The following is a 17,233-nucleotide window of genomic DNA, read 5'->3' as shown; positions in this document are numbered from 1 at the left end:
CTATACTACACTGTGTCAGCAGTAGTCTATAGGTCTATACTACCCTGTGTCAGCAGTAGTCTATAGGTCTATACTACCCTGTGTCAGCAGTAGTCTATAGGTCTATACTACACTGTGTCAGCAGTAGTCTATAGGTCTATAATACCCTGTGATTTTTGTTGTAATAAAAAGATACTGCTAATGTCTGGAGACATAAAGTGTAGTAGAAATGTTGGTAAGACTCCAGAAGCTCCATCAAAAGCTAGCCAGCTTACTGGCTACCAGAGATCTGCATGGAGGAATGGGCCAAAATACAAGCAACAGTGTGTGAAAACCTTGTGAAGACTTACAGAAAGTATTGAGATAAACTTATGTTATTGACCAAATACTTATTTTCCACCATCATTTGCAAATAAATTCATTAAAAATCCTACAATGTGATTTTCAGGATTTTTTTTCTCATTTTGTCTGTCATAGTTGAAGTGTACCTATGATGAAAATTACAGGCCTCTCTCATCTTTTAAAGTGGGAGAACTTGCACAATTGGTGGCTGACTAAATGCTTTTTTGCCCCACTGTATATATACAATGTTTTCTCTCCCCTCCCCTTTCACTATAAGGTCTGTCGTGTTCTGTTGAATTCGGCGCATGTGACAAATAACATTTGGTTTGATTAGGGGAGAGAAAACAACAGCTGGTGCACGATATCTAAGGAGTCGAGTCATTGCTCAACTGAGGTAGAGTTTCTCATGATAAGCTGTAGACCACATTACCTGCTGAGAGAGATTTTTATCTATATTCTTTGCAACTGTTTACATACCACCAGAGTCAGAGGCTGGAACCAAGATGGCATTGAATGAGCTGTACTCCGCCATAAGCAAACAAAAACCCTCACCCAGAGGCGGCGCTCCTACAGGGAAACTTAAATCCATTTTACCTCATTTCTATCAGCATGTTAAATGTGCAACCAGAGGGAAACAAAGTCTAGACCACAATACTCCACACACAGAGACATACAAAGTTCTCCCTCGCTCTCCATTTGGCAAATCTGACCATAATTCTATCCTCCTGATTCCTGTATACAAGCAAAAATGAAAGCAGGAAGCACCAGTGACTAGATCAATAAAAAAGTGGTCAGATGAAGCAAATGCTAAACTACAGGACTGTTTTTACATCACATCTATGTGGAATATGTTCCAGGATTCCTCCGATGGCATTGAGGAATACACCACATCTGTTATGGGCTTCATCAATAAGTGCATCGACGACGTCGTCCCCACAGTGACCGTACGAACATATACCGACCAGGAAATTACAGGCAACATCTTCATCGAGCTAAAGGCTAGAGATGCCGCTTTCAAGGAGCGGGACTCGAACCCAGAAGCTTATAAGATATTCCACCAGTCCCTCCAACGAACCATCAAACAGGCAAAGCGTCAATACAGGACTAAGATGAAGTCGTACTACACCGGCTCTGACAATCGTTGGATGTTGCAGGGCCTTTAAACCATTACAGACTACAAAGGGAAGCCCAGCCGAGAGCTGCCCAGTGACACGAGCCTTCCAGACGAACTAAACTACTTCTATGATCACACTGAAACATGCATTAGAGCATCAGCTGTTCCGGAAGACTGTGTGATCACGCTCTCCGCGGCCGAGGTGAGTAAGACCTTTAAACAGGTCAACATTCACAAGGCCGCAGAGCCAGATGGATTATCAGGACGTGTACTGCGAGTGCTGAACAACTGTCTTCACTGACCTTTTCAACCTCTCCCTGTCCGAGTCTGTAATACCAACATGTTTTAAGCAGACCACCATAGTCTGTGCCCAAGAACACGAAGGTAACCTGCCTAAATGTCTACCGACCAGTAGCACTCACGTCTGTAGACATGAAGTGCTTTGACAGGCTGGTCATGGCTCACATCAATACACATCGATGAAGTTCTTCATGGAGGGGACAACTCCAAATCTATTATTTTGGTAAGTGTGACAGTCCAGGATCAAAACCGCGACAAGCCGATTTGCCAGTTGTTCAACAACATCTGGATCACTTGATATTCACCACAAGAGGTCGAGAAGAGAGAATAGGTCGAGAAGAGTTCAAGAAGAGAATAGGTCGAGAATAGTTCAAGAAGAGAATAGGTCGAGAAGAGAGAATAGGTCAAGAAGAGAGAATAGGTCAAGAAGAGAGAGAATAGATCGAGAAGAGAGAGAATAGGCCAAGAAGAGAGAATAGGTCGAGAAGAGAGAGAATAGGTCAAGAAGAGAGAATAGGTCGAGAAGAGAGAGAATAGGCCAAGAAGAGAGAATAGATCGAGAAGAGAGAATAGGTCGAGAAGAGAGAGAATAGGTCGAGAAGAGAGAATAGGTCAAGAAGAGAGAGAATAGGCCAAGAAGAGAGAATAGGTCGAGAAGAGAGAGAATAGATCGAGAAGAGAGAATAGGTCGAGAAGAGAGAGAATAGGTCGAGAAGAGAGAATAGGTCAAGAAGAGAGAGAATAGGTCAAGAAGAGAGAGAATAGGTCAAGAAGAGAGAATAGGTCGAGAAGAGAGAGAATAGATCGAGAAGAGAGAGAATAGGCCAAGAAGAGAGAATAGGTCGAGAAGAGAGAGAATAGATCGAGAAGAGAGAGAATAGGTCAAGAAGAGAGAATAGGTCAAGAAGAGAGAGAATAGGTCGAAGAGGGAATAGGTCGAGAAGAGAGAATAGGTCGAGAAGAGAGAGAATAGGTCAAGAAGAGAGAGAATAGGTCAAGAAGAGAGAATAGGTCGAGAAGAGAGAATAGGTCAAGAAGAGAGAGAATAGGTCGAGAAGAGGGAATAGGTCGAGAAGAGAGAGAATAGGTCGAAGAGGGAATAGGTCGAGAAGAGGGAATAGGTCGAGGAGAGAGAATAGGTTGAGAAGAGAGAGAATAGGTCGAGAAGAGAGAGAATAGGTCGAAGAGGGAATAGGTCGAGAAGAGGGAATAGGTCGAAAAGAGAGAATAGGTCGAGAACAGAATAGATCGAGGACGGAGAAAAGAGAGAGAGAGGGTAGAGGCAGGGCGCCGCATCCAACTGGCAATTTAATTCAAAGTTAATTTGATTAAATTGACTAAATGTATCAACACATAAATCAATCAAATCATTCAAAATAGGTTCACACACCAGCAAGCATTATTTGGCAACAGATGATCATTCGCTTATTTCTAAAAATAATAAATAAGTGTTGTAGAAATGCATGATGTGTTTGTAACCACGTCCTCACCTAATGAAATGCATGATGTGTCTGTAACCACGTCCTCACCTAATGAAATGCATGATGTGTCTGTAACCACGTCCTCACCTAATGAAATGCATGATGTGTCTGTAACCACGTCCTCCAACCAATTTAATTGTGTCAAAGTTACCTAATTTGATTAACCAACCTAATGAAATGCTGATGTGTCTGTAACCACGTCCTCACCTAATGAAATGCATGATGTGTCTGTAACCACGTCCTCACCTAATGAAATGCATGATGTGTCTGTAACCACGTCCTCACCTAATGAAATGCATGATGTGTCTGTAACCACGTCCTCACCTAATGAAATGCATGATGTGTCTGTAACCACGTCCTCACCTAATGAAATGCATGTTGTGTCTGTAACCACGTCCTCACCTAATGAAATGCATGTTGTGTCTGTAACCACGTCCTCACCTAATGAAATGCATGTTGTGTCTGTAACCACGTCCTCACCTAATGAAATGCATGATGTGTCTGTAACCACGTCCTCACCTAATGAAATGCATGATGTTTAACCACGTCCTCACCTAATGAAATGCATGATGTGTCTGAAACATTTTAATGAAATGCATGATTTCCCACGTCTCACCTAATGAAATGCACTGAATATACGTCTCCTAATGAAATGCATGATGTGTCCCGCCTCACCTAATGAAATGCATGGTATCTGAATCTCACTAATGAAATGCATGATTTTGTATACGTCCTCACCTAATGAAATGCATGATGTGTCCCATAAAGCTCACCTAATGAAATGCATGATGTGTCTGTAAACACGTCCTCACCTAATAAATGCATGATGTGCTGTAACCACGTCCTCACCTAATGAAATGCATGATGTGTCTAACCACGTCCTCACTAATGAAATGCATGATGTGTTTGTAACTGTCCTCACCTAATGAAATGCATGATGTGTCTGTAACCACGTCCTCACCTAATGAAATGCATGATGTGTCTGTAACCACGTCCTCACCTAATGAAATGCATGATGTGTCTGTAACCAAATGAAATGCATGATGTGTCTGTAACCACGTCCTCACCTAATGAAATGCATGATGTGTCTGTAACCACGTCCTCACCTAATGAAATGCATGATGTGTCTGTAACCACGTCCTCACCTAATGAAATGCATGTTGTGTCTGTAACCACGTCCTCACCTAATGAAATGCATGTTGTGTCTGTAACCACGTCCTCACCTAATGAAATGCATGTTGTGTCTGTAACCACGTCCTCACCAATGAAATGCATGTTGTGTCTGTAACATCCTCACCTAATGAAATGCATGTTGTGTCTGCAACCAGTCCTCACCTAATGAAATGCATGTTGTGTCTGTAACCACGTCCTCACCTAATGAAATGCATATATGTGTCTGTAACCACGTGAACCTAATGAAATGCATGATGTGTCTGTAACCACGTCCTCACCTAATGAAATGCATGATGTGTCTGTAAACATGTCCTCACCTAATGAAATGCATGATGTGTCTGTAACCACGTCCTCACCTAATGAAATGCATGTTGTGTCTGTAAACACGTCCTCACCTAATGAAATGCATGATGTGTCTGTAACCACGTCCTCACCTAATGAAATGCATGATGTGTCTGTAACCACGTCCTCACCTAATGAAATGCATGATGTGTCTGTAACCACGTCCTCACCTAATGAAATGCATGATGTGTCTGTAACCACGTCCTCACCTAATGAAATGCATGATGTGTCTGTAAACACGTCCTCACCTAATGAAATGCATGATGTGTCTGTAACCACGTCCTCACCTAATGAAATGCATGATGTGTCTGTAAACACGTCCTCACCTAATGAAATGCATGTTGTGTCTGTAACCACGTCCTCACCTAATGAAATGCATGATGTGTCTGTAACCACGTCCTCACCTAATGAAATGCATGATGTGTATCTTCCAAGATGGCGTATCAGTCGGACGTCTGTTTGTCTTGTCCAGTTCCATGTTTCTATATTTTTCTTCGTATGTATTTCGGATATATTTTAATCTCACTTTCCATCTACGGACTGAATGTACTCTCCTGCAACCCGCCTCACCCGATGTGGTACGGATCTGCTATTTTTATACTTTTAAGAATCCAGAATTCCCATCAAAAGCTAGCCAGCTTACTGGCTACCAGCTAATTGGCTACTAGCTAACTGGCTACTAGCTTACTGGCTACCAGCTAACTGGCTACTAGCTAACTGGCTACTAGCTTACTGGCTTGTCTAACGTGGCCTGTCTAACGTCCCTGTCCTGAAGCAATAACAAATTACCCTGGAGCTAGCCTTGCCAGGCCCGGACAATCTGCTAAGCCAATCTCCCTACTAGCCAATAGATGTCCATCAGCCATTCCCTGGGCTACAATTACCAATTTTTTTTGCCAACTTGCCCGGTCCCCTACCGACCCGTCACGACTGGACCACCGACGTGATTTGCCCACATCGTCCACCTGAATGCCCATCCGTTAGCCCGTTAGCAGCAGCCTGCTAGCTGTCCAGAGCACATCGGACTGTTAGCTTAAGAGGCCTTTCGGACAAATTCTTTGGCCACCACCTGGTTTACCACACGGAGCCCTGCTGATCCATCTGCCGACGTAATAGCATGAGGGGGCCACAACAGACTTTCGTCCTTCGCGACATCCCTCCAAGGCCCTTTCTGCTAGCCCCGGCCCGCTAGCTGCCTGAAGCCATTCACTGGACTCCTATGATTCACTCAGATATGCATGCCTCTCGCTAACGTCAATATGCCTTGTCCATTTCTGTTCTGGTTAGTGACTATGGCCTTATTTCACTGTGGCGCCTACAGCCCTACTCAATACGCCTTATTTAACACTAATTCCTAATTTAATCTACTCTACCATGCCCAGATATCTGCTCCTCTTGCTCTCTGTTCTGAATGTACTGAGCGTCCAGTTCTTTTAGCCTTTAGCCGTACCCTTAACCTACTCCTCCTCTGTTCCTCTGGTGATGTGGAGGTTAATCCAGGTTCTGCAGTGCCTAACTCCACTCCCATTCCCCAGGTGCTCTAATTTGTTGACTTATGTAATCGTAAAAGCATTGGTTTCATGCATGTTAACATTAGAAGCCTCCTTCCTAAGTTTGTTTTATTCACTGCCCTAGCACACTGTGCCAACCCGGATGTCCTAGCCGTGTCTGAATCCTGGCCCCGAAATGTCCATCCCTAACTATAACATTTTCCGACAAGATAGAACTGCCAAAGGGTGTGGTGTTGCAATCTACTGCAGAGAGAGCCTGCAGAGTTCTGTCTTACTATCCAGGTCTGTACCCAAACAATTCGAGCTTCTACTTTTAAATATCCAACTTTCCAGAAAACAAGTCTCTCACTATTGCTGCTTGCTATAGAACACCCTCTGCCCCCAGCTATGCCCTATGTGAGCTGATTGCCCCCCCATATATCTTCAGAGATCGTGCTGCTAGGTGACCTAAACTGGGACTTGCTTAACACCCCAGAAATCCTACAATCTAAGCTTGATGCCCTCAATCTCACACAAATTATCAATGAACCTATCAGGTACAACCCCAAATCCGTAAACACGGGCAACATCAGATATCTTCCTAACCAACTTGCCCTCCAAATACACCTCTGTGGTTTTTAATCAAGATCTCAGTGAGCACTGCCTCATTGCCTGCATCCGTAATGGGTCTGCGGTCAAATGACCACCCCTCATCACTGTCAAATCCTTCCTAAAACACTTGAGCGAGCAGGCCTATCTAATCGACCTGGCCCGGGTATCCTGGAAGGATATTGACCTCATCTCATCAGAAGATGCCTGGTCATTCTTTAAAAGTGCCTTCCTCACCATCTTAAATAAGCATGCCCCTTTCAAAAAATGTTGAACAAGAACCAGATATAGCCCTTGGTTCTCTCCAGACTTGACTGCCCTTGACCAGCACAAAAACATCCTGTGGCATTCTGCATTAGCATCAAATAGCCCCCGCGATATGTAACTTTTCAGGGAAGTTAGGAACCAATATACACAGTCAGTTAGGAAAGCTAAGGCAGGCTTTTTCAAGCAGATATTTGCCTCCTGTAGCACAAACTCAAAGTTCTGAGGCACTGTAAAGTCCATGGAGAATACGAGCACCTCCTCCCGGCTGCCCACTGTACTGAGGCTAGGAAACACTGTCACCACCGATAAATCCGCTATAATATAGAATTTCAATAAGCATTTTTCTACGGCTGGCCATGCTTTCCACCTGGCTACCCCTACCCCGATCAACAGCCCTGCACTCCCCACCGCAACTCGCACCTTCCTCCCCCATTTCTCCTTCACCAAAATCCAGATAGCTGATGTTCTGAAAGAGCTGCAAAATCTGGACCCCTACAAATCAGCCGGGCCAGACAATCTGGACCCTCTCTTTCTAAAATGATCTGCCGAAATTGTTGCAACCACCATCACTAGCCTGTTCAACCTCTTTCGTATTGTCTGAGATTCCCAAAGATTGGAAAGCTGCCGCGGTCATCCCCCTCTTCAAAAGGGGGAGAAACTCTAGACCCAGACTGCTACAGATCTATATCTATCCTACCCTGCCTTTCTAAGGTCTTCGAAAGCCAATGTAACAAACAGATGACCGACCATTTAGAATCCCACCGTACCTTCTCCGCTATGCAATCTGGTTTCAGAGCTGGTCATGGGTGCACCTCAGCCACGCTCAAGATCCTAAACGATATCATAACCGCCATCGATAAGAGACATTACTGTGCAGCCATATTCATCGACCTGGCCAAGGCTTTCGACTCTCAATCACCACATTCTTATTGGCATACTCAACAGTCTTTGTTTCTCAAATGATTGCCTCACCTGGTTCATCAACTACTTCTCTGATAGAGTTCAGTGTGTCAAATCGGAGGGCCTGTTGTCCGGAGCTCTGGCCGACTCTATGGGGGTGCCACAGGGTTCAATTCTCAGGCCGACTCTCTTCTCTGTATACATCAATTGCTCTTGCTGCTGGTGATTCTCTGATCCACCTCTACGCAGACGACACCATTCTCTATACTTCTGGACATTCTTTGGACACTGTGTTAACTAACCTCCAGACGAGTTTCATTGCCATACAACTCTCCTTCCGTGGCCTCCAACTGCTCTTAAATGCAAGTAAAACTAAATGCATGCTCTTCAACCGATCACTGCCTACACCTGCCAGCCCATCCAGCATCACTATTCTGGACGGTTCTGACTTAGAATACGTGGACAACTACAAATACCTAGGTGTCTGGTTAGACTGTAAATTCTCCTTCCAGACTCACATTAAGCATCTCCAATCCAAAATTAAATCTAGAATCGGCTTCCAATTTCGCAACAAAGCATCCTTCACACATGCTGCCAAACATACCCTCGTAAAACTGACCATCCTACAGATTCTTGACTTTGGCGATGTCATTTACAAAATAGCCTCCAACATTCTTCTCAACAAATTGGATCCAGTCTATCACAGTGCCATCCGTTTTGTCACCAAATCCCCATACACTACCCACCACTGTGACCTGTACGCTCTTGTTGGCTGGCCCTCGATTCATACTCGTCACCTTACCAACTGGCTCCAGGTCATCTACAAGTCTCTGCTTGGTAAAGCCCCGCCTTATCTCAGCTCACTGGTCACCATAGCAGCACTCACTCATAGCACGCGCTCCAGCAGGTATATCTCACTGGTCACCCCCAAAGCCAATTCCTCCTTTGGCCGCCTGTCCTTCCAGTTCTCTGCTGCCAATGACTGGAACGAACTGCAAAAATCACTGAAGCTGAAGACTCATATCTCCCTCACTAGATATAAGCACCAGCTGTCAGAGCAGCTCACAGATCACTGCACCTGTACATAGCCCATCTGTAAACAGCCCATCTATCTACCTCATCCCCATACTGTATTTATTTATTTATCTTGCTCCTTTGCATCCCAGTATCTCTACTTCCACATTCATCGTCTGCACATCTACCATTCCAGTGTTTAAGTGATATATTGTAATTACTTCGCCACCATGGCCTATTTATTGCCTTACCTCCCTTATCTTAACTCATTTGCACTCACTCTACATAGACTTTTTGTTTTCTTTTTTCAACTGTATTATTGACTGTAAGTTTTGTTAATTCCATGTGTAACTCTGTTGTATGTGTCGATCTGCTATGCTTTATCTTGGCCAGGTCGCGGTTGTAAATGAGAACTTGTTCTCAACTAGCCTACCTGGTTAAATAAAGGTGAAATAAAACATTATAATAATAAAAAAAATAACACAAAAAGAAAGAAGAAATGTATCTGATATAGACTATAGCCTAGACCTCCTCTAAGAAACATATCTGATATAGACTATAGCCTAGACCTCCTCTAAGAAACATATCTGATATAGACTATAGCCTAGACCTCCTCTAAGAAACATATCTGATATAGACTATAGCCTAGACCTAATCTAAGAAACGTATCTGATATAGACTATAGCCTAGACCTCCTCTAAGAAACATATCTGATATAGACTATAGCCTAGACCTAATCTAAGAAACATATCTGATATAGACTATAGCCTAGACCTAATCTAAGAAACATAGCTGATATAGCCTATAGCCTAGACCTAATCTAAGAAACGTATCTGATATAGACTATAGCCTAGACCTCCTCTAAGAAACATATCTGATATAGACTATAGCCTAGACCTATAAGAAACATAGCTGATATAGCCTATAGCCTAGACCTCCTCTAAGAAACATATCTGATATAGCCTATAGCCTAGACCTAATCTAAGAAACGTATCTGATATAGACTATAGCCTAGACCTCCTCTAAGAAACGTATCTGATATAGCCTATAGCCTAGACCTAATCTAAGAAACGTATCTGATATAGACTATAGCCTAGACCTCCTCTAAGAAACGTATCTGATATAGACTATAGCCTAGACCTCCTCTAAGAAACGTATCTGATATAGACTATAGCCTAGACCTCCTCTAAGAAACGTATCTGATATAGACTATAGCCTAGACCTACTCTAAGAAACATATCTGATATAGCCTATAGCCTAGACCTCCTCTAAAAAACGTATCTGATATAGACTGTAGCCTAGACCTCCTCTAAGAAGCATATCTGATATAGACTATAGCCTAGACCTCCTCTAAGAAACGTATCTGATATAGACTATAGCCTAGACCTCCTCTAAGAAACGTATCTGATATAGACTATAGCCTAGACCTCCTCTAAGAAACGTATCTGATATGGCCTATAGCCGAGACCTACTCTAAGAAACGTATCTGATATAGACTATAGCCTAGACCTACTCTAAGAAACATATCTGATATAGCCTATAGCCTTGGCCTTCTCTAAGAAACATATCTGATATAGACTATAGCCTAGACCTCCTCTAAGAAACGTATCTGATATGGCCTATAGCCGAGACCTACTCTAAGAAACGTATCTGATATAGACTATAGCCTAGACCTACTCTAAGAAACATATCTGATATAGCCTATAGCCTTGGCCTTCTCTAAGAAACATATCTGATATAGCCTATAGCCTAGACCTCCTCTAAAAGACATATCTGATATAGCCTATAGCCTAGACCTCTTCTAAGAAACATATCTGATATAGCCTATAGCCTTGGCCTTCTCTAAGAAACGTATCTGATATAGACTATAGCCTAGACCTACTCTAAGAAACATATCTGATATAGACTATAGCCTAGACCTACTATAAGAAACGTATCTGATATAGACTATAGCATAGATCTTCTCTAAGAAACGTATCTGATATAGCCTATAGCCTAGACCTCCTCTAAGAAACATATCTGATATAGCCTATAGCCTAGACCTACTCTAAGAAACGTATCTGATATAGCCTATAGCCTAGACCTACTTTAAGAAACGTATCTGATATAGAATATAGCCTAGACCTCCTCTAAGAAACATATCTGATATAGCCTATAGCCTAGACCTACTCTAAGAAACGTATCTGATATGGCCTATAGCCTAGACCTTCTCTGTGAAACGTATCTGATATAGACTATAACCTAGACCTCCTCTGAGAAACGTATCTGATATAGACTATAACCTAGACCTTCTCTGAGAAACGTATCTGATATAGACTATAGCCTAGACCTTCTCTGAGAAACGTATCTGATATAGACTATAACCTAGACCCTCTCTGAGAAACGTATCTGATATAGACTATAGCCTAGACCTACTCTAAGAAACATATCTGATATAGACTATAGCCGAGACCTACTCTAAGAAACGTATCTGATATAGACTATAACCTAGACCCTCTCTGAGAAACGTATCTGATATAGACTATAGCCTAGACCTACTCTAAGAAACATATCTGATATAGACTATAGCCTAGACCTACTCTAAGAAACGTATCTGATATAGCCTATAGCCGAGACCTACTCTAAGAAACGTATCTGATATAGACTATAACCTAGACCTACTCTAAGAAACGTATCTGATATAGACTATAGCCTAGACCTACTCTAAGAAACATATCTGATATAGCCTATAGCCGAGACCTACTCTAAGAAACGTATCTGATATAGACTATAACCTAGACCCTCTCTGAGAAACGTATCTGATATAGACTATAGCCGAGACCTACTCTAAGAAACATATCTGATATAGACTATAGCCTAGACCTACTCTAAGAAACATATCTGATATAGCCTATAGCCGAGACCTACTCTAAGAAACGTATCTGATATAGACTATAACCTAGACCCTCTCTGAGAAACGTATCTGATATAGACTATAGCCTAGACCTACTCTAAGAAACATATCTGATATAGACTATAGCCTAGACCTACTCTAAGAAACATAACTGATATAGCCTATAGCCTAGACCTCTTCTAAGAAACATATCTGATATAGCCTATAGCCTAGACCTCCTCTAAAAAACATATCTGATATAGACTATAGCCTAGACCTCCTCTAAAAAACATATCTGATATAGACTATAGCCTAGACCTACTCTAAGAAACATATCTGATATAGACTATAGCAGCCTATAGCCTAGGCCTTCTCAAATAGTTTTTGGTCTAAAGTAGTCCACTACATAGGGAATAGGGTTGAAATAGGCCCTGGACTAAAGTAGTGCACTACATAGGGAATAGGGTTGAAATAGGCCCTGGTCTAAAGTAGTGCACTACATAATCTGTCGTTCTGCCCCTGAACAAGGCAGTTAACCCACTGTTCCTAGGCCGTCATTGAAAATAAGAATTTGTTCTTAACTGACTTGTCTAGTTAAATGAAGGCAAATAAATAAATAGGGAATAGGGTTCAAATAGGACCTGGTCTAAAGTAGTGCACTACATAGGGAATAGGGTTCAAATAGGACCTGGTCTAAAGTAGTGCACTACATAGGGAATAGGGTTCAAATAGGACCTGGTCTAAAGTAGTGCACTACATAGGGAATAGGGTTCAAATAGGACCTGGTCTAAAGTAGTGCACTACATAGGGAATAGGGTTCAAATAGGACCTGGTCTAAAGTAGTGCACTACATAGGGAATAGGGTTCAAATAGGACCTGGTCTAAAGTAGTGCACTACATAGGGAATAGGGTTCAAATAGGACCTGGTCTAAAGTAGTGCACTACATAGGGAATAGGGTTCAAATAGGACCTGGTCTAAAGTAGTGCACTACATAGGGAATAGGGTTCAAATAGGACCTGGTCTAAAGTAGTGCACTACATAGGGAATAGGGTTCAAATAGGACCTGGTCTAAAGTAGTGCACTACATAGGGAATAGGGTTCAAATAGGACCTGGTCTAAAGTAGTGCACTACATAGGGAATAGGGTTCAAATAGGACCTGGTCTAAAGTAGTGCACTACATAGGGAATAGGGTTCAAATAGGACCTGGTCTAAAGTAGTGCACTACATAGGGAATAGGGTTCAAATAGGACCTGGTCTAAAGTAGCGCACTACATAGGAATAGGGTTCAAATAGGACCTGGTCTAAAGTAGTGCACTACATAGGGAATAGGGTTCAAATAGGACCTGGTCTAAAGTAGTGCACTACATAGGGAATAGGGTTCAAATAGGACCTGGTCTAAAGTAGTGCACTACATAGGAATAGGGTTCAAATAGGACCTGGTCTAAAGTAGTGCACTACTTAGGGAATAGGGTTCAAATAGGACCTGGTCTAAAGTAGTGCACTACATAGGGAATAGGGTTCAAATAGGACCTGGTCTAAAGTAGTGCACTACATAGGGAATAGGGTTCAAATAGGACCTGGTCTAAAGTAGTGCACTACATAGGGAATAGGGTTCAAATAGGACCTGGTCTAAAGTAGTGCACTACATAGGGAATAGGGTTCAAATAGGACCTGGTCTAAAGTAGTGCACTACATAGGGAATAGGGTTCAAATAGGACCTGGTCTAAAGTAGTGCACTACATAGGGAATAGGGTTCAAATAGGACCTGGTCTAAAGTAGTGCACTACATAGGGAATAGTGGTTCAAATAGGACCTGGTCTAAAGTAGTGCACTACATAGGGAATAGGGTTCAAATAGGACCTGGTCTAAAGTAGCGCACTACATAGGGAATAGGGTTCAAATAGGACCTGGTCTAAAGTAGCGCACTACATAGGGAATAGGGTTCAAATAGGACCTGGTCTAAAGTAGCGCACTACATAGGGAATAGGGTTGAAATAGTCCCTGGCCTAAAGTAGTGCACTACATAGGGAATAGGGTTCCATTTGGAACGAAGCAATACATTACTGACCTGGGAGAAGACATGGAGAACCCTGAACTCACCATGTTACCAATCTGTCACCAATCACTCTGCTGATCCATCAGAAACCAATAAATATCTCCAGGTCTGTTGAACAAAGTGATTTTCATTGTAACTGGAGACAGACAGACAGACAGACAGACAGACAGACAGACAGACAGACAGACAGACAGACAGACAGCAGTGATTGTCATTATAATGTAATTTATTTATGTATTTATTTTCTATTGTACAGAGTTGTCTACTGTTGTCTGTCGCCCCCCAGTGGTTTCTTTGTTGTAAGAACGAACTTATTTCCTTCCCAAATGGACCCTATTGTAGTGCACTATAAAGGGAATAGGGGGCCATTAGGGACGTATCTAACTGGAATGTGTTGTTGCACTACGTCCTAATGAATAGCTCTGGTCCAGGGTGTGACGTGCATCTTGATGAAGCTGAACCGTGTTGATGGATATAACACCCTGGACCAGAGCTACCTAACAATACACAGCTGGATAATAAGTCCTGTTATCTGATATTCTGAATAATGTTGTATTTTATACGTTGCTAAACTGATAAAGAAGAAACCCGCACACTGCTCTTGCTGGTATCACTGCTCTTGCTAGTATCACTGCTCTTGCTGGTATCACTGCTCTTGCTGGTATCACTGCTCTTGCTAGTATCACTGCTCTAGCTAGTATCACTGCTATTGCTGGTATCACTGCTCTAGCTAGTATCACTGCTCTTGCTAGTATCACTGCTCTTGCTAGTATCACTGCTCTAGCTAGTATCACTGCTCTTGCTAGTATCACTGCTCTTGCTGGTATCACTGCTCTTGCTAGTATCACTGCTCTAGCTAGTATCACTGCTATTGCTGGTATCACTGCTCTAGCTAGTATCACTGCTCTTGCTGGTATCACTGCTCTTGCTGGTATCACTGCTCTAGCTAGTATCACTGCTCTTGCTGGTATCACTGCTCTAGCTAGTATCACTGCTCTTGCTGGTATCACTGCTCTTGCTGGTATCACTGCTCTTGCTAGTATCACTGCTCTTGCTGGTATCACTGCTCTTGCTGGTATCACTGCTCTTTATTCAGCTTTCCGTATCGACCTCAAGACCTTCGTCAGAGCTTTGTGAGTGTTAGTCGTTTCCACCCTTATGTAGACATGGCATCGAATGGGGTTGGAGTCGAGGGGAAATAAACACGTGTTACCAAATATAACAATGTGCATTTATAAGTATTCTGATAAAGTGTGTGTGCTGCCATTCTGTTATAAGGTAACATATTGTTTTATTACAATGGTTGAAATGTATTTTCATTGTGTTCCATGGTGTTATTCGCCCCCTAGTGGAGTTTTCTGGTACTTAGAAAGACGACGCAAACAGGAAGAATAGAATTCGTTCTGCACGCAAAGAAGCAGCTAAAAACAACGCTACGTAGCAGGTCTTTCAGTTATTTCTTGTTACGCTTCAGCCTTGGAAATATTTGTTTGTAAGTTCGATTCAAGCATTTAGCTAGTGATGATAATCTTGTTATTGATAGAGTTGCTTACATATCAATGTTGGTTGCATTTACTCACCAATTGCAAAGCCTTTAATGTATGTCGTTAGCTGTATTACTTTGCTCGTGCGTCATGCAAACGAATTGTAAAATATACAATACTGTAGTTTTGTTACTGTTTCTAGTGTAATATGCTTTGTTATTCTACATAGATGGTTGTACATTATTAGAGTAATGAAAGGAGCCAATTACCATATGAGTAACAATTAGCTATATGGTTTGGCATCATGCCAGATGCATGGTACCTTAGCGCGTGCTTTGTATTTATGCAACTTCAAATGTTTAATGTACAGCTACAGTATATCGGTGTGAATTGAATACTAAAGTATATTCTTTCATGTATTTTGCAGTTTCACAACATAAACGTTTCAAATATATTCATTCAAGAAAAGTCACGATTTGGGAGTTTTATTGAAGACTTAGTTGTTGGCTATCTGTCTAGTTTTGCATGGGAATGCAACTCAAGGGCAGAATGTGTACATAACACGTATTAAGTTAGGCTACTGCCTTAATCACTAATCGTCTTCCTCACAAACACTTAAACAAAATACAATCATTTATTTGGCAGATTAATTTATTCATGTTTCACAATTGGATAATCCCATATAAAGACAGACATCACCATTCCTACCAAGGACAGTGTGAGTGAACTTCGGGAGAAGGGGGAATGGGGTGGGGGAGGGAACTGTAGCAACACTATGAGCTGGTGGCTGGGTCCTACCAAGGAGAGTGTGAGTGAACTTCGGGAGAAGAGGGAATGGGTTGGGGGAGGGAACTGTAGCAACACTATGAGCTGGTGGCTGGGTCCTACCAAGGATAGTGTGAGTGAACTTCGGGAGAAGGGGGAATGTGGTGGGGGAGGGAACTGTAGCAACACTATGAGCTGGTGGCTGGGCGCCGCGGGCGGTGTAGTGACCGAACAGGGGCGACGGAGGGCGGCAGACAATTGTCAAAATATCGCCTCAAATTCAGATGCTGCCACAGGCGACGGTCTAATGGGAGGGCTGGCCCTGATCCCGTCTATAAACCCACAATGAGGACATCAAGTAAGTTTTCATAAATCATTGGGTTCCTTTCAAGAAGAAACGTCAGAGTCGTCTGAAGTGGAGGCATTAATTCATGTTGACGTTTACAACATAACATGCTTGGACATTTCATCATTAAGACCTTTAGGGAATAATGTCTGGAGGGTGAAAATCCCAAAACATTCTCATTAGATCAGTGTTATATCACCTCCCCTGTCTGATATCTTGACTTTCTCTCTGTCACACAACCTACAGGTAGAAATTTCATGTTTTAGGTCATTACAATGTACTGCGACTGGATAATCCCGGTCTTTACTCCTGATTTAACTTTTATAATTCTCTGAGATAACAAGAGGTTTTACCTACATAACACAGCCCACATGGACATTTAATCATGTAGATAACATGGGTGGTGTTTACCTACAGAACACAGCCCACATGGACATTTAATCATGTAGATAACATGGGTGGTGTTTACCTACATAACACAGCCCACATGGACATTTAATCATGTAGATAACATGGGTGGTGTTTACCTACATAACACAGCCCACATGGACATTTAATCATGTAGACAACATGGGTGGTGGAACACGTAATAATGCCATTTATTTGGAACCGTGTTCCTGTTTGTGGGGGGCAGAAACATTCACACTTCATCATATTGTTGCACTGGGCTCAACATCTGCATTTACAGCAACCAATC

This window comes from Oncorhynchus nerka, linkage group LG12, assembly GCF_034236695.1.
Source record: "Oncorhynchus nerka isolate Pitt River linkage group LG12, Oner_Uvic_2.0, whole genome shotgun sequence".
Lineage (NCBI taxonomy): Eukaryota > Metazoa > Chordata > Actinopteri > Salmoniformes > Salmonidae > Oncorhynchus > Oncorhynchus nerka.
The sequence above is the reverse complement of the archived record's forward strand: the minus strand, read 5'-3'. Positions refer to the sequence as shown.